Source organism: Spermophilus citellus, assembly GCF_964194105.1.
Source record: "Spermophilus citellus genome assembly, chromosome: 6".
NCBI classification, from domain to species: domain Eukaryota; kingdom Metazoa; phylum Chordata; class Mammalia; order Rodentia; family Sciuridae; genus Spermophilus; species Spermophilus citellus.
The window spans coordinates 151,388,484-151,412,384 of record NC_138187.1 but is presented as its reverse complement, the minus strand read 5'-3'; the positions used below and the strand labels follow the sequence as shown (position 1 = coordinate 151,412,384).

The following is a 23,901-nucleotide window of genomic DNA, read 5'->3' as shown; positions in this document are numbered from 1 at the left end:
TGAAGTCAGAAAATAAAGAAATCAAAACCAAATTATTTTAGCTAGAATCCGTGAAACAGTTATTGATGAAGAAAAAATGATGTAATCACTTAACAAGAGAAATCCAGAAAAGGACCTTAAGACCTGTGTGAGTCTGAGAAACAATTCAGAGATTAATGGCGGGTCCATTTATCTCTGGGCAGAGGGCAAAGGCCCCATCATGTGGTGGGCTGTGGAGACCATCTCAGAAACACTTTGTGGGGCCTGATGCTGAAGGGCAATATTGAGGATATTGAAAGACGTAGAAGCTAGAGAGGTACAGGGTCATTCTCTCTCTTGTGGAACATTTGAACTGAGTCTCATCCCTGCATTTGAAAAGCACTTGTGCTCTCTCCTCATCCCTGAAGTAAAGAAAGTTGCCAGGTGAGGTGGTGCGCTTCTGTACCCCAGCTACTTGGGAAGCTGAAGCAGGAGGATCACAAGTTCAAGGCCAGCCTGGACAACTTAGCAAGACTGTGCTTCAAAAAATTAAAAAGGGCTGTGAACATAGCTCAGATGTAGCTCGGTGGTGGAGCACTTGCCTAGTGCGTGCGAGGCCCTGGGTTCAATCCCCAGTACTGTGAGGGGAATCCTACTGAGTCATCTCTCAGGTCTCTTCCAGCTGACATTCATGGCTTCTGTCCATTGAAAAATAGATTATTCACTCCCAAGTGTTCTGATGCTCAACTTTCAGGTGGACAATGAAACATACTGGTTCCAGTCAGCTGCTGTTGGGCTTCACATTCTGCTCTTTCATCAGCAAGCTACTCCTCACTGAGGAAGAGAATCAGTGCTTCGTGTATGAGAGGAAAAGAACATAAAAGATGCTTTTTCTGGGGGCTCTGCACAGTCTGCTAAGACAACTTAATTTCTCTCTAATGCTGACAGTAGGTGTCATTGGGACACCTGACCTTGAGCACTAGATGGAGGAACTGAGGTTCTTTGGATGGGGGATTTAAAGGCACAGCAGCAGCAATCACATACATACACAAGCATTTTCTGAGATGTATAAGGAATTAAGGCTTCCTTTTTTAATATTTATTTTTTAGTTGTATGCTTTATTTTATTTTTTATTTTATTTTTATGTGGTGCTGAGGATTGAACCCAGTGCCTCACTCATGCCAGGCAAGCCCCTAAGGCTTCCTCTGAGCCACAACCCCAGCCCCTAAGGTTTCTTTTTAAAGGAATAAGAGAAAAATCAAATTCCTCATTCCTGAATAAAATCATGGCATTTGCTGGTAAATGGATGGAGGTGGAGAATATAATGCTAAGTGAAGTAAGCCAATCCCAAAAAATCAAATGCCAAATGTTTTCTCTGATATAAGGATACTGATTCATATTGGGTTGGGGGCGTGGCTCATGGGGAGGATTAGATAAACACTAGATAAGGCAAAAGGGAGAAAGGGAAAGGGAGGGGGCAAAGACGGTGGAATGAGATGTCCATCATTACCCTAAGTATGTGCATGAAGACACGAATGGTGTGACTCTACTTTGTATACACCAGAGACATAAAAAATTGTGCTCTATTTGTGTAATATGAATTGAGTTGCATTCTGCTGTCAAATATAACTAATTAGAATATATTAAAAAATTAATTCCTCATTCCTTTCCAAGGTATTATACACTTGCTGGCTTTTTGCTTGAGGATTTCCTTGTTAGCTGCATGTTTTCTTAACTTCCTCTCTTCCACAGCCTAGAGGAGATCTCAATGGCCCTAAGTTATGTGTATAATCATTGCTGTTTCCATGTCTTTTGACCTTGACCTCTGCTTCCCCATACCTCCTTCCCGCTCACTGAGCCAGTGGACAGCTGACCCAGAAGCCCTTGCACCAGCAGTTACCTGGCAACAGTAACAATCATTCTAACAGGGACAAGACAGCAGTGGAGACCAGAGAGCTGCCTCTTTCAAAGCTAAGACAGGAAGGAAAGGGGGACAGATGGCTCTTTATAAATGGCTTTTCGTTCCCACCCATTGTATTCTCCTGAATCACACGTTCCCTGCTCCAACCCAATCTCCAATATCTATCATCATGGGGTAAAAATAGCTTCCAACTGCAGAGTTTAATAACCATCCCAGAGATGCATATGGAATCATACACTTGGATAGCCTCAGCAATCACCCTTCCCTCAGCCTAGTGTAGAACCTAATCAACCCTAGTCTCCACCTGTGCACATGTGGTGGTCCACTCCACGGGTGACTACCCAACTGTCCTGCCATGATAGAGTCCTAGATGCTGGGTACAGAAAAGCACTGACAAGCAGTTACCTTGCTTCTTGCCTCTCCAAGCCACAATTTCTACAGCAAGTGCTACCAACAGGGGAGCATAATCACACCAGCTGGTGACTCCCCACAGAGGACTTCTCTATTCACAGTATCTAATCATACCAGCTTCAGTAACAGGGCATACGGATGCTTGCTCTCTTCTGGGCTCTGCACAGGGCTCTGTTCAGACATATCCAATTTTCAAAACTTCCTATAAACTTAATAAGATTATTATATCCATTGTTCAGATGAGGAAACCTAAGGCTCAAGGTGACTAATTATCAAAGGTCATTTATCTATTAAGATCAAAGCAAGATTTGAACTCATGCTCTTAACCCCTTTTTTATGTAGTTAAAAATGAGAGATGTTAGGATTAGCTAAGAGAGAATGTGGATGGTAAGGAAGAGATGAAAATCACCTAAATGTAAGGATCAGAAGATACAAATTAATTACATTCACATCACATCACCAAATGGAATGTGCTAAAAAAAGGAAAAGAAAAAAGAAAGAAAGAAAAAAACACTTACTCCTCGGGTAAATGGGATTGTATGATAAATGCTGATTGATCCCCTTCAGTAGGGTCCTTGAAAACACCACAAGCCCTGGAGGATGTTAGTATAACCTAAAGGGAAGGTGACTCCTGAGGACTTGACATCCTAAGTGGAAGGGGAAAGTCACATGGCCATCAGCATGAGATGTGGAGTAAGATGACCAGAAACAAGTCCAGGCTTAGCCATCTGCTCACTCTGTGGCCTCAAAGAGGTTAATGGGATGACACATGATCCTGTGTCTTGCACACACACACACACAAAAAAAAAAAAAAAAAAAAAAAGCTTAGAATTTGGAGAAATAAGATTAGGCCTGAATTTAGGCCTTGTTGAGAGCCACAGCCGAAGGGGCCCCAGCAAACTTCCAGCTGCCAGCTGATGATTGGCTCACAGCTGCCCCAGCAACTTCTAGCTGATTGGCTCCTCTGCGGAGGTGCTCATTGGGGGACTATTTTTGGCTCCGCCCAGGTGACCCAGCCAATAGGCCTCAAGAGCAGGAGGAGGGGGGAGGGGGAGAGGCTTGTGGGAAGCCGGTGGTGGCAGTTGGGCTCTGAGGGTTTTTCCTGAGGAGCTGTTTTGTTTGGCGTGTGTGGTTCTAAAAATAAAGTTAGTTTCTTTTGACAAGTGGCTCCTGAATTGTGCCCAGCCAGACTGGGGGGGGGGGGGGGGGGGGGAAGGCCTGAAATGGGTCATAGGCTCCTGGAGCAAGGAAAATTGTAGACCATTTCCTATGTTTTCCTTATCTAGAAAACTAATGGCAACTCCTTAGGGTTGCTGTGAGCATCAACAAGATGGCAATTGTGAAGTGACTCATGGGCAGCATAAAAAATAATGCCAAGTAGTAGGAATTATTAGCCAGCTTTGTTCCCACTGCCTTCCTGCCCCTCCTCTTGGTTGAACAAGGCCATATGTATTCTTGCCTCAGTCTTGGCACTGCTTCCTGTGAACTCACCCAGTATCTGCATGGCTAATTTTTTTGTTTCCCTTAAATTTCAAAAAGTTGTAAAAAGTTAAAAAATAAATGTTTGAGATATAGATATGCCAGTTTCCTGATTATTCCACATTGTATACATGTATTAAAATATCAGATGTGGGCTGAGGTTGTGGCTCAGCGGTAGAGCACTCACCTTGCACATGTGAGGCCCTGGGTTCAATGCTCAGCACCACATAAAAATAAATAAATAAAACAAAGGTATTGTATCCAACTACAACTAAAAAATAGATATTAAATATATATATATAATATATATATATATATCTCACAATGTGACAGGCATGGTCGCACATGCCTGTAATCCCAACAGCTCCAGAGGCTGAGACAGGAGGATCGAAAGTTCAAAGCCAGCCTCAACAACAGTGAGGCACTAAGCAACTCAGTGGGACCCTGTCTCTAAATAAAATAAAAGATAGGCTGGAGATGTAGCTCAGTGGTCAAGTACACCTGAGTTCAATCCCCAGTACCTCCCCCCCAAAAAATCACAAAATACCCATAAGTATGTACAATTATTGTGTGTAGATTATAATCAAAATACATTTAAAAATGAAAAAAGTTATACTCCCCACAGAAGATCTCTCTTCTCACACTAACAGAGAAAACACATATATGCACACACGTACACAATGTGCACATATATGTGCATAATATACATGTGTACATATAAACATGCTATACACACATAGCCATATGCACAAACACACACTCACATATATAAACACACATCATTCTCAATTTCCTTATCCTGCTTTGCATTTTTCAGAACACTACCTCTTCCTGAAACTGTTTTATCTGCTGGCTCAGATGCCTGTCACATGACTTCCCCACTGGCCTGTAGGCTCTGTGAGGGTGTTTTAGTCAGATTCTTTTGCTGCTGTAACTAAAGATGTGATCAGAACAATTTTAGGGGAGAAGTATAATTGGGGGCTCACAGTTTCAGAGGTCTCAATCCATAGACAGAAGGACCCATTATGTAGTGGAGAGAAGCAGCTCACATGATGATCCAAGAGAGATAGAGATCTTTATTCCATTCAACATTATTCTCCCAATGCCCACAACAGTTCCTGACTTTTTGTTATTGTTGTTGGTGGTGGTACTGGGGATTGAACTCAAGGGCACTCGACCACTGAGCCACATCCCCAGCCCTATTTTGTATTTTATTTAGAGACAGGGTCTCACTGAGTTGCTTAGTGCCTTGCTTTTGCTGAGGCTGGCTTTGAACTCGTAATCCTCCTGCCTCAGGCTCTCAAGCCACCAGGATTACAGGCATGTACCACAGCACCCAGCTCAGTTCCTGACTCTTGACACATTCTTGATAATTGATGAGATAAAATTCACATACCATATAATTCAGCTATTTAAAGTGCACAATTCAATGATTTCTTGCATATTCACAGGGTTGGGCAATCATCCCCATGATCAACTTTAGAATGTTTTCATCATCCCAAGAACAAAGCCACTCTAGCCGTCCCTGCTTGCTCCCCCTTAAATCGCCCTCCCTCTCCCTGCCCGAGATTTAGGCAACCACTTATCTACTTTCTATCCATGTAGATGTTCCCATTCTGGACATTTCCTATAAATAGAATTAATTGTTCAATGTGTGATCTCTTGAATATCAAAGTTAACGAATGAACAAATGGTTAAATCAAATCCCTTGGGGCTGGGGTTGTGGCTCAGTGGTAGAGTGCTCATTTAGCATGCTTGCAGCACTGGGTTAGATTCTCAGCATTACATAAAAATAAAATAAAGGTATTATGTCCATCTATAAGTAAAAAATAAATTAAAATCCAGTACCTTGGACTGGGGCTGGGGCTCAGCGGTAGAGCACTTGCCTGGCATGTGTTAGGCACTGGGTTTGATTCTCAGCACCACATATAAATAAATAAATAAAGGTGCATAAAAACGTTTAAAAAATAAATAAATAATTAAAATAGATCCAATCCCTTGCCACATCCTCTGAATGTAAATGAAATTCAGAGAGTTTCATGTCATGGGTCTTGAGCATCCTAATATTTAATCTAGGAGACAGAAAAATCAGTCTCACAAAAACAGCAAAAATCACATTTATTCATGATGCATTTTGTTATTTGTTAATTGTGACATTTTGACAGGAGATGAATAGAAGCTTCCTTTTGCCCTATCATCAGAAAAAAGGAAGAGTTGATAGAACAAATAAATACTTAAAATGAAATTCTGAAGGGCCTATTTATTTACTTAAGAGAATCAACTGTTTTCAGACACTCTGAATTAGAAATGATTTAATTCTAATCTAAGCAGAGGACCAACAAGCCTGGTGCTCTGGTGTGCTGATTACAAATCACTCTCTATTCATTAAAGATAAACTTTGAGCAGGCAACTTGGGTAGACATAAGTCCATGAACCTATGGTCTTGAAAGTAATAAAATGATATTATTTTCAAGCATTTCATAATCAACTCCACCAACCAAACTGGCTTCACCTTCGGTTATTTTAAACTAATGAGGTTTTAAGTGCAGGGATATGCTGTTTCCCAATAAACACCACTAAGCTACTTGTCATATTTAATTCACATAAGAGCAACTGATAGCAGTGTATAAGTTAAACCATGAGCTAAGTTCTTAGAATTGGAATGGAACTTGAGGCCATTGGTCTAACTTCTCAGCCTGGGCTGGAATCCCTGCCACAGCTTCCCTGGCTGGGACACACCCCAGTGGAGAACATCAAGCAGCCCCTGCATCATTCCAAACAGCATCCACGTCCAAATATGGTCCTGATAATAAACTCCCCACGGATCCTAAAGATTTTTCCCACATACATATGTCTGTCTCCCGCACTGACCTTCTTATAGTCCAAGTTCTAACCTATAGGGTGAAAGGGAGGAAGATTATTTCTTCCTATTCAGGGCAAGCAAGCCCCTCCAATACACCTAAAATGTTCTAAACAGGGTCAGTTTCCCTGTCTCTACACAAAGTGCCCCTATTTGGGGCTAAACAACACAAAGTCATCTTATAGCCTCTCTTTTCTGTACTTTCACACTATTGCCATTCCACTTCCACCTTTGAGATAATCTGCTGTTCCTCAGTACAAACCTGCAAAGTGGTCATTTAACTGTGAACCTTCACCCAGTGTGTTTTAATGAAAACAGGACGGTCCATGCTTTTTGTTAATTACCAAAATATGATGTTGTTGAGAGGATATAAATGAAAACTTCCCTGGCTAGCATTGTCTGTGGGCTTTTCACATTCATTTGTGGTGAAAGGCTGCTTTGAGCTTAAATGAACAGATCCCATTGAAATGAAGGGCAATATCCATTCAGGAGCTCTGACCTGCATCTCCTATCTTTAGATACATGTAATTTTAACTGAGGTTATCATAAATTGAACCAGGAGAGCCAGAACAATTTCAACAGCTGTGAAAACAAAAGCAACAATACCAAGCTACTGTCATTCAATTTGGAGCTTTCTCCAAAAGAAAAAGTAAATTTCAGTATGCTTTCCATTTAAAGATTCCACACAGAGAATGTTTTGTGTCTTCTCAAGTCCTTCTGGTGGTTAATCAGCTCTATACTATAAGGGGTAGGATTGACAGTGTGTTTTTGTCAAAGCCTCTGTGGCTTTGGGGGCTTGGGTCTCACCAACTGTGGCAACTACTTGATGTCTAGCCTAAGAGACATCTCTGATCCAAGAGTAAGACAAGAGCAGAAATCATTCCTTTCCAACAAGCAACCTCAAGCAGAAAAGCAAGCAAGCATTAAAAGGTAGTCCACAGAGGGTCTACATTTATAGTCCTACTATTTTCTGATGTTAGTCAGCTTTCTGCCACTATGACAAAATACCTGAGAAAATCAACTTAAGGAGGAAACATTTATTTGTATTACCATTTCAGAGGTTTTAGTCCATGTTTATCTGGCTCCACTGTTTCTGAGCCTATAGTGAAATGGTACATCATGGCGGAAGGTTTGGAATAGCAAAGCTGCTCACCTCATGGCAACCAGAAAGCAGAGAGAAAGAGAGAGTGTCCAGGGACAAAATATACCCTTCAAACACATACTCTCAGCAATGCTCCTCTTCTAACTAGGCCTCCTGAAGTTTCCATCATCTCAGGATAGTGTCACCATCTAAGGACCAAAACTTTAACACACAAGCTTTCAACGCATTCCAGATCCACACTCAGTGACTTTGGGAGAATTATGTAACCACCCTTGCCTGCTTTCTCTTTTTCTTTTTCTTTTTTTTTTTAAGACAGAGAGAGAGAGAGAGAATTTTTAATATTTATTTTTTAGTTCTCGGTGGACACAACATCTTTGTTGGTATGTGGTGCTGAGGATCGAACCCGGGCCGCACGCATGCCAGGCGAGTGCGCTACCGCTTGAGCCACATCCCCAGCCCCCTTGTCTGCTTTTTCATCTAAAAACGGGGCTTTTAATACCTACCTCAGAAGGTTGCTGTGAGGAGTTAGGAAAGAAAATACACATAAAATGTTCTAAACAGGACCGGACAAATAGGTGTTTGTTAATAGCAATTAACAAACAAATGATAGCTCAGAAAACTGGTGAATACACAGGATTAGAGCAGAGTGAGGGATGTGTTCAAGGGCTCGCTTGTGTGCGTGTGCTCTCTGTCTCTCTCTGTCTCTCTCTCTCTCTCTCTGTCTCTCTCTCTCTCTCTGTCTCTCTGTCTCTCTCTCTCTCTAGCTATATTTTGCCTCTTTCTACTCTCTATCTACAGAATGGGGACCAGTGAGAGTGGCCTGTCCCCTTTCCTGGACAACAGTAAAGATATGGTGACAGTTCCATTTTCCTAATTCCAGGCTCCACGGGGACCAATATCCTTCCCTGTCACTTGTCATTGTAACCCTATCCATCTTAACACCAAGGAAAGTTCTGATCCTTGACTTTATAGATGAGTTTTATTCCTGAAGGGGAGGATAAGCCCACTGGCAAACTGTTCCGCATATCTTAGGCTGAATTGCTTCTGACGATTTGCTGTGGTTTTTTTTTTTTTCTTTTTCTTCTTCTTTTTTCAAAATTCAGTCATAAAAGGTGACACTTTTTCCTTGGAGTATCTTGCTGTCACACTAAACTTATCTGCTTGGTGGCTCCTTTGACTGTGGATCTATAGCTCCCCAAGTTCCTCCATCGGTAAGCAATTAACTAACAAGTGCCACTTTTCAGTGTTATCATTCAAAATAAATGCATTGAATGCCTTATGTTTATGAAAGAGGCGAAGAATGATGAATAGTCCGTGCTTTTAAGAAGTTTACCAGCTAGAGGAAACGGGCACATGCATAAATAGCTACAACTCAAGGCAGGATGTAATACTGTAACTGAGATATGCAGAAAGAGCACAGGAAAGAAGAAATTTTTTCCTGATTTGGTTCCAATAGACAGAGAAGTTTCCTGGAAAGAGGACGTTCACATCTTGAAAGATGAATGAAATTTTGATGGAGGGAAAGAAGGGGGGGCATTTCAGAGGGAAATGCCATGAAACTGATAGAGCTGTTTGGAGAACAACCAATGGTCAAGCTGAGCTAGAATATTGGGGATGGGGGTGGGGGTGGGGGTGGGGTAGAGAGCAGTGTCATTTGAGGGAATAACTAAACAGAAAGGAGAATTCAGAACATGGAGAGAAATGAAGATCATGCCAAGAAGCTTGAAATTTGAGTAGGCAATGTGGAGTCTGTGAAAGATCTTGAGCAAAGAGTTGGCATGATTACATTTATACTTTTAAAATAAATTACACAACTACCAACTTATTGGATGATTTTTTTTTTTAAAAAAAGAAGAGATTGAACCCTTAAGGCCTACTACCATTTTTATTCACTCATTCATCATATATTTATTGAGTTCCTATTATGTGTCAGGCACCAGGATCAAATCCAGTGTTTAACAAGACAGACACAGACCCTGCACTTGTGCCTCTGTGCCATTGGGTGGGGGACAATCAGGATCATCAGAGAAGTTGTGATTAAATGCTGGTCTTCCCTGTCTTCCTAGAGTTGTGGCCCAAAGGAACTCAAATGACTTCAGAGTAACATCCTACCACCACATAGATACTACAGGTAAAATATTTTTCTAACATAACTTTGAATCAACCATTTTCCCTATGATTTGGCCTTGAAAGACTATATTGGTCTACATTTCCTATGAATTTTGTTCCCAGCATTAGATACCTATACTTTCTCACATACAAAAAAATATATAATTGAATTAGGAATTATATATATATAAGAATATAATAATCCTGTAAGAATACATGCTTCCAGAAACAGGCTAGATTATTAAAACTAGGAGCACCTGTCACCAAACTACACCCATTTTCTGTGCCACCCAGTATGTCAACCACTGAAACAGTAAGTTTTGCCAAAGAAAAAGAGTTTATTCTCAAGGTAACTAGCATGGAGGTGGAAGACCCAAGCCCACCTCTTCCATGATAGGGTTTGGGGACACTTATGGGATCAAGAAGAAGGGTGAGGGGCTGGGGATGTGGCTCAAGCGGTAGCGCACTCACCTGGCATGCGTGCGGCCCGGGTTTGATCCTCAGCACCATACAAACAAAGATGTTGTGTCTGCCAAAAACTAAAAAATAAATAAATATTAAAATTCATTCTCTCTCTCTCTCTCTCTCTCTCTCTCTCTCTCTCTCTCTCTAACAAAAGAAGAAGAAGAAGAAGGGTGAAAGGTGAGGGAGGTGACATCATCAGTGGTCTGTGCATTATCTCAATTTTCATGAGATTCATGTCCAAAAAATGGTGGTGTTGGAATGATCTGAGGGTTACACTTTCAGTCTTCTGATGTTCACAAAATTACCCATTAGACACTTGTGCAGGCCCAAGGGTCTGTGGTTTCAACATAAGCGCCTTTCAAATCACTGAAAAATGACATATGCAACCATCAACATCACAACCCACACGTCAGAAGTGCTGTGGACAGGGGAGCTACTAAAAAACTAATATTATGTCTTAACTGCGGGACCTCCAATATTAGTGATTTTTAAGGTCAGCTGAAAGCAAGTAACTAAAACCAAGTGAAGCTAGAGAATTTACTCAGGTTTCCCTCAGTTTCACAATCTTTGAGAACAGATTAGAAAATTCCCCCTTGGCATGGTATTCACCCACCTTGTGGGTTCCTGGGTGTTTTTGTTTGTTTGTTTGAACACCTTTAGGGAAGGCATTGATTCTCCAGTTTCCCATAGGCCCCGCCCCGCCTATTGTCTTACATCCAGGCCACCCATTTAGTTATTTCACCTCTCCAATTCTTGCCCCTCTCCTCACTGGGTCATTAACCTACAGAAAGCTCAGATCCACAGAGCTTCTAACCCATCTAATGCCACAGCTGTTAAGGACAGGGACAAGACTTCCAAGCCCAAACCCCTCCACTCCATCCCACCGGCTGCCATGACAGCAGAGGCTGGGCTGAGCCACCTGATGGAACATTCCAGAAGGATTACCTTGCAACCCTGATGCAGACTGTTCCCAGGTGGTTCCTCTCAGGAACAGCTTTTCCTGGAGCGGGCAGCCTGTTCTCTCTGGGGATGTCTGGTCAGATGGGACAGTGGCAGCTTTGTCCCTTCAGTAGAATTTCCTCCCATTGTGTATCTACAGAAGGGAACTGACTGTGCAGTCGAGTGACTAAAGAAAGATGCTAAAGTTGGAACTGGGGACAATCCAAGTTGGCGGCCGCTGAATCATGAGGAGATGCTGAGCTGCCTCTCATGTTCTTCCATCCAGCTGGGTGACTCAGTGGTTGAAATCTTGTGGCAAGACACCTGGAAGGCACTTGTCCTTTTTACTGAGGACTCATTCACTGGGTAAAAAGGCAGTAATATTCGTTGGCCATCACTCCATTATCCTGAGCACCAGATTGCTGCTAATTCGGTGTGGTTGATTCAGTCATCACATCACTGAGGCGACATTCTTCTGTGAAAGCTATTTATGTCCCAGCACCCTTTGAAAGGCCCTGGAGATCCTGTATGAAATATTCAAGTCCCAAAGAGGCAGCCCAAACTGATAGGAACTGCACAGAATGGTGGGTCTGAGGAAAGCCGTGCCTGAAAGATGGCCAGTCAACTTGGGGTCATGCCTTCCAGCTCAGCGTTCAGCCCTTTTATCCTCAAACTGGGGCTCGGGACAAATTTCCTCAGATTTCCGCACAGCCATCGTCAGCTCTAGAACCATCCCTGCTCATGGCAAATGGGAAGAAAGGAAGAGACAAACATCTTTCTGGATGTTTGGGAACACTTGCTTCAGGCTGACCAGTAGCTTCGCATGATAACTTTATCCCACATGCACATCTTCTCTGGGCCTCAGTTTCCCCACTCAAAATGAGGGAATTTACTCCAGCTTGGAATGAGGCAAATGAATGATGGAAAGAGGATAATTGCCTAGTGGCGGGTAGTTGGACACCCAGCATGAAGCCGGTAGAGAGACAATTCTGTGAGTCACTTTGACCAAAAGAAAGTCCTTGGTTTTGCTTCCACCCACTGTCTCCTTCAAAGGGGCAGAGGTCTCGGCTAAAAGAGCAAGCACCAAAAAGGAAATAATGCAAATATTGTCCTGACTTCCTCCCTCCCAGCTTCTAGAGAACTTTGAGCTCCTGGGACATCAGTGCTATATGAATAGAAAGTGTCATTACCCTGCAAAACACTGGAGAATGGCTCCCCCAGAAGTCATCACGCACCAGGCAGAGAATAGATGAAATAATTTCCTTTCCTTTCTTTGATCTGTGGCTAAAAGATTCTTAGTCATTTAAGGAGGATTTAATCCACTAGTGGACTGTCCCCATTCGAGGACGGCAGGGCTAAAGTTAGTACTGACCTGACCACAACAACCACACAGGGGGATGTGCCAGAGTTCCTGTTGGTGGCTGCAAACTAGTCACCTATATGTTTGCATACTGTTACTTCCCGAGACTTCGGGAGACACAGTCTTGCTCCAGGGTGTCTCCTTTGAAATGCCATCAAGCCAGGTCAGGCTTGGGAGAAATCCCTCCTCTCCAATCCTGATTTCTACTGCTTTGCATCAAGGGGCCTTCTCCTGCCTATTTGCACAGTCTTGCTCTCAGCCGTTAGTCATAACCCTCTTGTAAACAGAACCAGTTTTAAGACTTCTGGGAAGAGTCTTGCCAGGTGCAAAGGAAGAAATTTTGAAGCTGGCAGGCCTACTCTGTACCCATCAAATTGTTCCATAAAAGTAGCTTCCAATACCAGCCAGTCCCATACTAGTCCATTTCTGAAGGCTATGACTGCATAGTCCTGAGAGTAAGAACCAAGAGAGGGAGTAAACTCACTGGTGTGAGTAGCTGAAAGAACAGGGCTGCTCCCTTAAGAAAAGGAGGAGTTCGGGAGATGCACAGGTGCTTTGAAATACGTGGATTTGTGTTCCTATAGTCTGGCTTTTATGGTAACAAACAGAAACCCACTTGAGCTCACTCTAGTAAAGTGAGGTTGTTGTAGGGCTGCTCATGGTTCAATAAGGACTCCTGGGGAAATTCAAAAGACAGAGCCATAATAGGCTTGGGAATCCTGGAGAAATGAGTGGGAGAGAAGATTTGGATGAAAAGAACTCTAGACACTGAAGTAGCAGAAGCTTAATCTTTTGTGTAGATAAGTCACTTGAACATGACTCACCTGCAGGCCACCCCTCCACTTCTTCCTGATCCCTTAACAAAGAGCAAATTCTTTCCAAGTTGCTTCATTTAAATACCATCCAGTGAGAGTCCAGGTGGCTAGGCTTACTATTTCTCTCTCTCTCTCTCTTTCTTTTCTTTTCTTTTTTTTTTTTTTTTTTTTTTTTTTTTTTTTTTTTTTTTTTTAGCAGACCGCCTGAGTGATAAGCTGCAAAATAACTTTACAGAGTGCTGTCCATTAGGGATCCTCCAGTCCTGGGGCTAAGAGGTGTAAAAAAAACTGCACCCACCGTAGCAATCAAGGCTGGACAAGGCAGCAGCAACTTCTCCTCAAAGGAGATGAGCACAGGAGGATGTGCAAACTGACCCATAAATATCCAGCCTCTATCCTGGGTCTACACTGCCTGGCTTGAATTCCTGCACAGCACCTCTCTTGGCATAAACTTTGAGCATGTCTCTTGCTTCAATTTACTCATCTATAAGGCACCAAAAGGATTAATTAGATAATCCACATAAAACTTAAAATAAGGGACTGGGGCTGTAGCTCAGTGGTAGAGCACTTGTCTCGAATGCATGAGGCACTGGGTTCTATCCTCAGCATCACATAAAAATAAATAAATAAATAAAGATATTGTGTCTGTCTACAACTAAAAAAAACTTAAAATGATAAAGAAGAAATATTCAGAACTGAAACAGAGCAAATTATAGTCCATGCATGTTTGATTATGTCAAAATGAATCCAACTATTATGTGTCATTATAATGCACTAACAAAAACATTTAAAAATAAAAAACAATGATGAAGACTTCTTGAATGATGATACAAACAAACAAACAAAAAACTTAAAATGATATCAGGACAGAGAGGCACTCAATAAATGTTTGCTACTGTTATTTTCTCGGGTACAGTGCTTTCCAACTTTGCTGTGAATAGGAATTCCTGCGGAATCTGCTAAAATGCAGACTTCGATTCATTTGGGAACAGGGTGAGACCTGAGTTTCTTCCTGTCTCTGTAGCCTCCGTGCGATGCCCATGTCTCTGGTCCTTGGCCCACACTTTGACATGAGAAAGAAGGAACAGACCAACTCTAGGGAAAAGAACTAGGGGAAAAAGAATAGAAATTTAAAAAAATAGTAAAGCAAACCAGCTTAAGATAAGAAAGGACTTTCCATCAATTAGAAGTCACTTTCAATGGAAATGTTCGGCTGCTCCAGATGCTCATGGGTCCCCTCTGCTGGACTGCCTTCTCCATTAGGCACAGACCCAGGAATCTTTTAAGGGCCCACAGAAATGTTCTGATTTTGATTTCTCTTAAAATAAATAAAATAGATATCATAATAATGAGTGTTTTTAAAAAGCTCCTGTGTTCTCAAAAAGCTCCAAGTGTGAGTCGAACATTATGAAGGCTTGAAATCACTGTATGGAGACAGATATTGAAGAAGCCTGGGAAGAAGAAAGTTCCGAGGAGAGAATGTTTGGCTTTGGGGGCTTCAACAGAGATGGAGAAATACGGAGGTGGGACAAGATCCTTCAGTGTTGGGAGAACATTGGTGATTTCAACGAGAATTATGAAACCATATTACAAAGATTTCTTTCCCTTAAACACCAATGCTTGAGGGCTCATAAAATTGAGACACAGATGAAAAATAAGGAAGTGGGCTGGGAATAGAGATTTTAAAACAAGGGCTTTAATCTAAGATCCTCAGATTTCTGCCCCCACACAAACCACCGAGGGATCTATAGATAAAAGTCAGAGAATCTACGCACTAGAAGAGGGGTGGATTACGTCTCGATTTCCACCCACCTCTAACCAAAATTGTGCCTTTCCTTCAATATGGCTGTAGCCTTCCACTTCAGCAGTAGTAACCTGTGATGCCTGGAATAATCACAGCTGTTTTAAAATCCCAGTATGTTGATGTAATGTTGCAAAATACTATTTACAATCATCCCTATTCTGAAATTAGAGGAGTTATTAGGCCCACTTGGAGATCTAGTTATTTAATACATTAATAAAAGATACAACTGTGGGGCTGGGGTTGTGGCTCAGCAGTAAAGGGCTCATTAGCGCTGGGTTCAATCCTCAGCACCACATAAAAAAAAATAAATCAATAAAATAAAGGTATTGTGTCCAACTACAACTAAAAAAATATTTAAATTTTTTTTTTAAAAAAGATACAATTTCCTCTGTCTTCTCTGCACTGGGAGCAGCTCTCTTGCCACAGCCCCTCACCCACTGAAAATGTCTGCCTGCTCCAAGTTCCTCTCCACCCACTCCTTGGTCAGGAGCACCTCTCAGCTGCAGCGATGCTGAACTGACCAGAGACACTGACATATGAGAGTTTCAGCAGCTTGACAGTCCCACGCCCCCTGAGCTCACTTATCTCTAGCTGCAGCTTCCAAACCAGCACCATCTCAAGGGTGATAACACAGCAGCCAAGTTCATTGGGGCTGGGGCTGCCACAATAGGGGTGGCTGTCTTTGGGACTGGGATTGGGATTGTATTTGGAAGCCTTATCATTGGTTATGCCAGGGACCCTTCTCGGAAGCAACAGCTCTTCTCCTACGCCATTCTAGGCTTTGCCCTCTCAGAAGTTGTGGGGCTCTTTTGCCTGACGTTGGCCTTGGCATTTCTCCTCCTCTTCACCAGCCATGTGAAGGAGCAGTCTCCCCCTGGCATTCTTTCTCCCAGATCTTGTCTGCCTTGTACGTCCCTTTTCCTATACCTCCCCAGGCAGTCTGGGGAAAGTGGTTGGCTGAGAGTTTGACAGAGGGAAGACAAATAAGCCCTGTATTAATAAGATTTTAAAAAAAAAGATACAATTGTTAAAAAAAAAAAAACTGTGCCAGGATGAATGCCCAACTTCACTGACAGAAGCTTCCGGAAACTTCTACCCTGAGCCCACAATCATAAAACAAGTGATGTCTCGTTTCTATCATGCCCAAATGAGAATGTTGGATTTGATCTCTTGCCTCCTATTCCTTAAAATGAAAACTAGGAGCAGAGGAACAAGAGATGAGACACTGGAAAGATGGAAGAAGGAGAGGAAGGAGGAGGAGGAGGAGGAGGCAGAAGTATTGCATACGGAAATATGGAGTCCAGAAGAAGAGGAATCAAAGGTGCCTAAAAAATTGCAAAAGGAAACAAAATAAATGGGCCCCCACCCCTTCCTACCCCAACCCTGCTCCATTTGTACCAATGCTTTCCCTGCTCACACGGTTTTGTCACTTAAAGCAAAGCCACTGGACGATAGAGCACATGGCACTGTAACAAGCCACAGATGGGGACTGTTATGGGCAGATCTTTAACAGGACCCTGTGAACTGAGGGAATTAATGGCAAGGAACAGAGTACACTACAAACCTAGCACATTCAATTCCAAAGAATGTTCTTTTTCTGAGATTATGACTTTCCCCTTGTCTATTAAAATGTCATTTCTTTTATGAAACAGTATTGATGTTAGATAACATTTGTTTTTATATTTTAATATCCTTACTTGGTCATATAAAGGCTTATAGTTTCATCTCTGGAATCCAGTTTTTTTAAATTATTTTCATTGCTCTGTGAAATCCCAAATGCCGGAAGTTCTAACTTAGACACTCCTCCCTTTTTGAGAGATGAATATCTCAAGGCACATGACTTCCACTCCAGCATGTTGGTTTAGCAGCCAAAGATTCAGAGTCTGGTTTAAAACCTAGGTTTGAACTCTGGCTCTGCCACTTCCCACCTGTGTGACCTTGGGCACAGGCCTTGAGCTCCCTCCTGATCCATAAAGTCTCATTTTATCTCTTGAGATAATTGAAGGATTTTATGAAAGAATGCATATAAAAGCACTTTGCATATTGCTAAAGTTATTATTATCATCACCATCGTTTTATTATTGCATCTTAATACCAAATAGCTGATGACAGAACTTGGTTGGCTTCCACAAGGGGCTGACTCCCCATCCAAGTGATCTTCAAACTACGACTTCGTGAACCTACCTGGGGTTATGTTTTTTTATTTAGTTCAAGAAATATTAACTGCAGATTTAATATTTCTACCAAAATTACATAATCTGACTCTAATCATGAGGGAACATTGGACAAAACCCAATTTGACTGACATTATAAAAAATAACTGGCCTAAATTCTTTTAAAATGTCAAGGTCATGAAAATCAAAGAAAGGCCACAAAACCATTCCAGGTATATGATTCTGAATTGGATTCTGCATGGAAAAAAATCATCGCTGGAAAAAAAGTATGGGGACAATTAGCAAAATATGGGTAGTGTCTGTAAATTAGATAATAGTTTATTAATATTAAATATCCTGGGTGAATACTCTTCTTAGAAAATATACACTCAAGTATCCAGAGACAAAGGGGCATGATTTATAAAATTTGTTGTCAAATGGTTCAGGAAAAAAAATATACCGTCATCCCTAAGTATTCATGTGGGGTTGGTTCCAGGGCATCCCCCACCCGCTCCCATGAATTCCAAATTCTGAGGGTGCTCAAGTCCCTTTTAGAAAGTGGCATAGCATTCACATATAAGGTACACATATTCTCACATACCTTTAGTCCTTTCTAGATTACTTATAATACTTACTACAATAAAAATGAGATATAAATGGTTGTTATATGTATTATTTAGAAAATGATAAGTACATGTTCAGCACAGGTGCAAATTTTTAAAAAAATATTTTCAATCAGACGTTGGTTGAAGACAAGAATGCAGAACTCCAGACACAGAAGCTAACTCTGTGTGTGTGTGTGTGTGTGTGTGTGTGTGTGTGTGTGTGTAGAGAGAGAGAGAGAGAATGATAAAGCAAATTTAGCAAAGGTTAAAAGCATCCATTCCATGTAAGGCACTGTGTATAATAATATTACCTGAGTTATGTAGGTCTTTATAACATCCTTTCACATGACTGCTCCTTTGCTTTGATTCTTAATGATTCTCAGTGAATTACAGTGAAGTTAGATATAATGGGAGGGTGTGGAGGAAGGGTCTAGAATTTCAGCCAGCAAGCTAAAAATTCATAAACAGCTTTTTTTTTTCAATTTGCCTTCTAAGTATCTTTTGGCCTACTGTGTCATCTTATAAACATGAAGGGGTATGGTATTGTGTTGGTCAGATACAGCTTTTTTTTGGTGGGGTACTAGGGATTGAACTCAGGGGCACTCAACCACTGAGCCACATCCTCAGCCCTTTTTTGTATTTTATTTAAAGACAGGGTCTCACTGAGTTGCTTAGAGCTTCGCTTTTTTTGCTGAGGCTGGCTTTGAACTTGCAATCCTCCTGTCTCAGCCTCCCAAGCCACTGGAATTACAGGCGTGCGTCACCACACTGGCCAGATAGATACAGCTTTTTAATCACTCTATTCAGTTATCAGATTACAGAATAAGAGAGGCAGGACCCTCATATTATGAGGCAGACCCAGGGACTGAGATAGCTGAGGAGGAAGCAGGTTGGTATCTCTCCTCCCACATGCACTTAGGTCCTGATGCCCAGCTCCTTCAGTGGTACACCAACAGAACTGCCCCATGTGCAAATCTCTGCCTCTCTCTCTCCCTCTCTTTCTCCCTCCCCGCCCCGCTTTGCTCAATGAATTGGTTTGGTTTTGCTGAATACTCATAGTTGAATTAGAGACTGTCAAATGTTCATGATGGGACTCGAGTAGGGACAGTGTGCAGGACTCCATAGATTGTGGCTCAGCGTCCCCTCTCACCTATTCCCAGGTGCCACAAAACCTGGAAACAGCAAACCACATCTTCCAGACTCCAGTTAGGGCACTAGATATGAATGACCTGGGTCCTGACAATTAGATGCACTCCTCAGAGATTGGGAAAGTGGAAAAGAGACAGAAGCTGTCTTCCTGCTGCTTTCTCTATGTTCTCCGAGCAGGAAAGACTTAGTGCTGTCAGTCTCCAGTCTGCCTTCAGAGGTGTCGAGGGGCAGGTGGGCAATGGAGACATCCAGGCTCACACTCCACTATTCCAACAATTTGAAGAAGAGCAGCAGCAGCCACTTCCTGAGCTATCTGTCTTCTTGTCTGTACATCATTGTTATGCCATGTGTCACTACAATCACTGGTGCCAGCAGAACCCTCAACTGGCCTTCCTATTCAAGGCACCTGGAGTCACAGCTCTTGCAGTCATATCATTTCTCAATATTCTAGGGGTCATCCTTAGAGGCCCAGCCTTGAGCCTACACATCCTTAATCCTTCCAAAAAATTTCTCAGCATCTAATCTCCTACATTTATTTTCTTAAATACCAGGAATAGTTTCTGCTTCCTGGACTACTCAAACACTGACTTTAACCCTGTTTTCTAGATATGGAGAGCAGTCAGGCTACAAGAAGTCGAAGATTTGTTATACTTAGGTGAAGATCTCACATGATAACTGAGCTGGGCACGGTGGCACACACCTTTAATCCAAGAACCCAAGAAGGATCACAAGTTCTAGTTCAGTCTCAGCAACTTAGCAAGAGCCTGTCTCAAATCCAAAAAAAAAAAAAAAAAAAAAAGAAAGGACTGAGAATGTAGCTCAGTGGTAAAGCTCCCCGGTGTTCAATCCCCGGTACCAAAACAAACCCAAAAAAACCCACAAGAGCTGAGATGTTGGCAGGCATACCTCACCCACGAACACAAAGCTAACTTTGTGCATCTAGAATAATCTTCCTCTTTAATTCCACAGTTCTGAGACAGAGATGTCACCTCTGCACAACCTACAGTCCCCAACACTGACCAGGCCTGACAAATAAAAAGTACTCAAATTATTTTTCCACAGCTTCTCCTCAGGAAATGAAAGCAAACTTCTCTTTATTATCAGTTCATTTTAACTTATTAAGGCAAAACAGAGAGGGGAATGCTTCAGACAGAATGAATGGATGTGATGTTAACTCTCTGGATTCAATAAGGATGAGTAGGAGTTCCAAAAACAGCAGGAAATTTAACCAAAAGCAGAGGCTTGAATCCCAAGTGCCCATAGGCATATATCTTCTCTATCTTACTTCTGAAAAGAGGAAAGGGAAAAAGAAATTCGGATAATGGAGAGAGTTAACATTTTTCCAACATTTACTTCCTACAGGGCTCTTGCTTAACTTTCACAACAAACTTAAGAGGCTATATTTATTATTATTATCATTATTATTATTATTATTATCATCACCACATTTCCCTGGTGAGGGGGCCAGAACCACTCAAGTCACACAGCTATTAATAGCCTGCTCTAGGTGGAGAAGCACATATCCCAGCACTAGATTCTTGAATGCCGAAGTCTGTTCTTTCAACCACTTATAAAATAATACAGGCCCTCCGCAAGGTGAATGATTGCCAATATTTCTTCCACTCCCCAAAATAGTGTTTTCTAAGCTGAAATAGACAACCATTGATTAAACCCAGCAGCCCTCATTAATCAGTTTCTTGAGTGAAAAATAAAGCAGCAGGTGCCAGGATTTTTATTCTTAGCTTACTTACCAGGAGAAAAGAGAAGGAAGGGGGAAGGAGGGGAATTAGCTTCCAGACCCAAGATGACAGATTCAAATCCGTGTTTCTGCCTCCCTTAGCCGCTGGCCCCGCCCCCACCAACCCCTACCGCCCTTCACCAGTTCCTCGGTGACAGAGTTTCTGCATTACACTTCTGAGCCCCAGCGGGCTTCCCTGTGCTGTAACCATTCATTCCTCCAAGGCCACTGAGAGCCATAACAGTGTGTTTTCCCTCAACAGCCTCCGGCTACAGTTCTCAGGTCAGATTGACAAATGGATCTGCAGCTCCAGTCCCCTTAAACTGCACTCAGCCCTTCTGTCCAGATGCCCCCACTGCTCTTGGCAACAGCTCCAAGGTTCTGACACTTCCCTCGGAACCACACGAATGCCCAGTGATTCACTCATGACTGACACCCAGGCCTTCACTGCTCGCTGTTGCAAAGACAATTTTGGAACCTCTGGGAGTTACAGCCTTTCCCCATTTTTCTTTTCTGCTAATAAATTCTGGAGAGCAGTAGGAATAACGGGAAGACATCCATCATCTTGTGAGGCTTACAAGCAGCTGGCATGACAGTTCCAGCCAGTATACCTGCAAGCTGACTTTAATCATGGTCTGTTGGTCTCTGCTTTTGAGAACGTTGCCTTGATGCAGCCTTCTGTGCCTCCCCTAAGCTGAATTCTCTAAGGAATTCTCGAAGCCTCCCCATCTAAACCCAGGGGCCAGGGAAGGGGAAAGACCATGAACTCTCATTTCATTGGCAAAGGTAACTGAAAACACTTGAATCTTAAGAGTCCATGGGCCTTGGAAGTAAACAATTTAAACTGAAACCCAAGGATGTAAAAGTATGTGGAAATGTAAGCAAAATCTGTGCCAAACAAATGTTCCCTCTCGCTGAATTCCACTAATGTTTTCCAATAATGTTTATCGAATATTCCCATGTCTTCCAAGACGACCCTTGAATTAAGGCTAGTTGCTTTTTATAATTAATGATAATCCAAATTTGTGAATCTTCCTGAATATTTTACTAATTTCAGTTCTACCAAAACAGAACTCAGCCAGCTTAAACACCATTCCATGACAGTGACGTTTTCAATTACATGGAGGGAGAAATGATGAGCTGCTCTCCCCTGGGTCTGATAAGACAAAACAACCCTGACCCTTCATTTACTTCTGGCAAGTGCTCAGACCAGTAACCTCCAAATAATTTTCCCGTGGCATCCAGCCAACAGAAAAAATGTTAAGCATGTTTCCTGTAAGCTAGGATGTGCTAACAAAGACTCCCGAACATATAAAGGGTTGAAACATTCTTACTCATAAAGTAGCTCGAGGTGGGCAGCCCCCTCTCAGCAATGTACCAGGATTGAAGGTTCCCTCCATCTCAGGCCTTCAACACAGGACCTGGCCATTGTCTGCGTGCAAGTCCACAAGAAGTCGTGCCTGCTCCTCCAAAGTCTTGGTCCAGACTGACAGATGTCACTTCCACAGATGAGGAAAACTGGTTATACCCACTGCAAGGAAACTGGGCAAAGCTGCTTCCTGTTGGGCAGTGATTACCAGCTGACACCATATATTCTGAAATGAAAAGCACTTTTGATATCTAGCTAGCTGTCTGCCCCAACTCTCAGTTCATTTGTTTCTCTATTCAATCATCATTTATTTATAAATGGCATATGGAAGTGTATGTATAAAGAAAAAAACCACTGTACTGACATGCATGTGGCAAGGCATGTACAAAACAATGTACGTTTAAAAGGATGAGGAATAAAACAAGTTTAAATAGAAGTTTTATTTTATTAGACTTGTATTTTTAACTAATTTTATTGGTACATTATAATTATACATAATAATGGAATTCATTGTGACATGTTTACATGTGCACATAACAAAATTTGGCCAATTTCATTCCTCATTACCTCCCTTCCCCTCTCCTCCTCCCTTCCTCTGGTCCCCTTCTTCTATTCTACTGCTCCCCTTTCTATTTCATGAGAATCCACCTTTTTTCCTTTTTTCTCTCTTCTTTCCACATATGAGAGAAAGCATAGGGCCCTTGAATTTCTGAGTCTGGCATATTTCACTTAACATGATGTTCTCCAGTTCTATTCATTTCCCTGACATAATTCTGTGTGTGTGTGTGTGTGTGTGTGTGTGTGCACGCGCACGCGCTTTGTAGGTGGACACACTACCTTTATTTTATTTTTATGTGGTGCTGAGGATTGAACCCAGTGCCTCACGTGTGCTAGGCAAACACTCTAACACTGAGGCTACAACCCCAGCTCCTTTCCTGACATAATTCTGTTCTTCTTTATGGCTGTGTTTATATGCCACATATTTGTACTTCATTCATCTGTTGATGGGCACCTAGGCTGCCATCATGTGGCTTAAATACAAGTTTTAAATGTTCTTCCCGCAGCCTTCTCGGTCATCTGTGCTCGACCTGGTGAGGATTCACCACCTCGATTCACTGCTCAAAACCTTAGAAGGTCCTGGGTGTTAGGAAGTACTCTTCCACTGGAGAAATTTAAGAAATGAAGCACATCGCCCTCCCCTAGCCTTTCCCATCTTTATGGATAGCACCACTGTCCACAAAACTACTCAAGCCCTAAATCCAAAAATCATCTTCAATTCTGCACCACCTATGACCCCCATATCCAACATCCAGCCTGCCTGACCACATGCCCTCCAACAGATCCAGGATCCCTGCCCATCTCCCCACCTTCCTGATTGCCGCTCTACCCCCTGAACTGCCATCTCTTAACTGGATGGAGTAACCATCTCTCTTCTTTATAATCCATTCTTCATGATATAGCCACTGTGATCTCTAAAACATGTGAAGATCTCCAGTAGGTTGACATATCAAATAAAATCCTTCCTCCAGGCAGTCAAAGGACTTAAAAAGTGAATCTTCTCCCAGGATAGATTCAATAAAATCTAACTGACTATGCATTCTATGTAACAGTCAGGGAAATCATCCTCTCCAACAGCCAGAGGGCTGGTCTCATAGCTTGTGTGT

The 23,901-nt window shown here is 42.2% G+C and overlaps 1 protein-coding gene and 1 pseudogene across 2 annotated transcripts in view; one reads left to right on the top strand and one right to left on the bottom strand.

Annotated features, from left to right (window-relative positions):
• The window catches only part of RGS8 (regulator of G protein signaling 8), a 111,325-nt gene extending 88,990 nt beyond the window's left edge, over window positions 1-22,335 (bottom strand). The window contains exon 1 of the mRNA XM_081299814.1: window positions 22,203-22,335. The gene's annotated coding sequence lies outside the window, so the exon portion shown is untranslated. The remainder of the gene's footprint in view (window positions 1-22,202) is intronic.
• On the top strand, window positions 15,667-16,192 carry LOC308651323 (ATP synthase F(0) complex subunit C2, mitochondrial-like; annotated as a pseudogene). The gene has a single exon. The product of its transcript is annotated as an ATP synthase F(0) complex subunit C2, mitochondrial-like (transcript).
• Window positions 22,336-23,901: the final 1,566 nt, after the last annotated feature.